Here is a 2,140-nt window from a genome sequence, read left to right on the forward strand (position 1 = left end):
TTAGGGTATCAAAGACAACTCTGTTTTAAAGTATTATTGCATTATCTGTACCTCAGTGTTAGGTAGAGTTAGACCTAAAGCTTTACCATTTGTAGATTTAAAGCCTGGAGGCAAGAGGAAACACTGTGATTAAAACATTACCAATTTAAGGGTTAATAATGAGGAGAAACATGGACTTCTCCTGGAGCTATGGAAATATTTGGTGATAGAAAGGAAGTAGTGTAAGTTCCTGCCTGGTTGGAAGGTAGACAGGCCAGACATCAGGAAATCACGCATATGAAGAATTTTTTCACCTTGGCGTTAGCTACTTTTGAAATGGTAGGTATAATAAACACTTAAATTTTGATAAAATACCTTCTAGTCTGAACAGTTCTGTCTGAACTGTTCATCTCTCTATGATCCCTTGTAACTAAGATTAGTTTTGTTCTAGTAAGACAAACTATGCTGTCAGGGTAGGATATTCTGGTTGGTATGTTCCTACGTGGAAGAAGGATAAAGGGTAGACATTTGTGCCAGTAAGACCTCATTTGGGAAAATTTCAGCTGCAGAAGTTTAGAAGTAGCTCTTAAGCAAGGCTTACTTTGAATCTATTAGCTCCACAAAGCTAACTCATTTACGTAAATAAGTACTTGAAAAAGTCATCACCTTAGGACCTAGCTATAAGTGCTTCAAAGTATGATCAAATCTAAAATGAAAAAGACTTAAAATTGTCATTGACAAAAAATGCAGATGTGAGCAATCGACCGAACAATATAATTTTTTTCCCACTATACACATTATTTTAGGGAAATAAGATCAATAGTATTGTTAGGAACAATAAGGTTTCCTTGCTACAAATAGGCACCCAAGGATATAAGCCTATATAAAGATTGCATCATTAACTACTTAAATTTAGAGGATACTACATGCTTCAGCAGCACGTATACCTAAATTACAACAATACAGAGATTAACATGACACTTGCACAAGGATAATATGAAAATTCGTGAAGTATTCCATATTTTTCATTCTTCAGTTGCAGAAATGAAAAACAGTTATTTAAAAGTTGATTACAAAATTACAAGTGTAACAATATATGCAAGTGTTAGAATTAAACATTAGTTTGACATCAGTGTATTAAATCTTCACCTTAGAAAGGCCTTTACATGGAATAACCTTTACAAAACTTTTGAAATTAGTTAACATTGTCATTTTATCCAAAAAAAATATACTACTATAAGTACCTAGAAAAAGGGGCTGGGAAGGTGGCTCAGTGGTAGAGCGCTTGCCTTGCATGCTTGAGGCCCTGGGTTCGATTCCTCAGCACCACATAAGCAAAAAGAAAAAAAAAAACGGAAGTGGTGCTGTGGCACAAGTTGTAGAGCGCTAGCCTTGATCTGAAGAGTTGAGGGACAGCGTCCAGGCCCAGAGTTCAGGCCCACGACTGGACCAAAAAAAAAAAAAAAAAAAAGAACCTAGAAAAAAAATAATCTTAAATTTTCTATATGAAATACAATCTGAAAGGACACATTTATTAATGAATATATATATTATAAAACAATGTTGAATGTAAAGTATATCTAGGAAAGAATGAAATAGATTATGGATATTATGCAAACACAGAATATAGAATATTTTAAAATATACTTTTTTCAGACAAGAAGCAGAAATATCTTTAGTTTCTGTACTACTCATTTCAACAGATAAGATCAAATTATTTCTGATTAAAAAATCACAAACTCCTCAGAAATCATTGTAGATGTACACAAACAACTCAAATACATTTGACATCAAAGTCAGGCAATTCACTTGGAAAAATTCCACGGAATTTTTACAGTAAGATATTGCTGCTATTTGAATTCTGAAAATATTTTGTATGGACACGAAGAGTGGACTGGCATTTTGATGTTTAAGAAACGTAACTGATATCTTAGCTATGCTAAATAATGCTGCAATAAACATAGTTGTTTTGGTAGCTTTTGTATGGTCTTGTTTGATGCCCCTAAGTAGATGAATGGATTAAGAAAATAGAATTCTATGGAATGGAATTTTATTCCTCCCTCAGAAAGAATGTCAGTGCCCCATTTGTTAGGAAATGGAAAGACTTGGAAAAAATTATATTGAAGTAAGCCAGGCCCCAAGAAACATAGATCCCATAGTT

The 2,140-nt window shown here is 33.6% G+C and overlaps 1 pseudogene; it reads left to right on the forward strand.

Moving 5' to 3' along the window:
* The first annotated feature begins 905 nt into the window (after positions 1 to 905).
* On the forward strand, positions 906 to 1,005 carry LOC122122146 (annotated as a pseudogene).
* The last annotated feature ends 1,135 nt before the right edge of the window (positions 1,006 to 2,140 follow it).

This window comes from Dipodomys spectabilis, unplaced genomic scaffold (assembly GCF_019054845.1).
Source record: "Dipodomys spectabilis isolate Male_0828 unplaced genomic scaffold, ASM1905484v1 ptg000205l, whole genome shotgun sequence".
NCBI lineage: Eukaryota > Metazoa > Chordata > Mammalia > Rodentia > Heteromyidae > Dipodomys > Dipodomys spectabilis.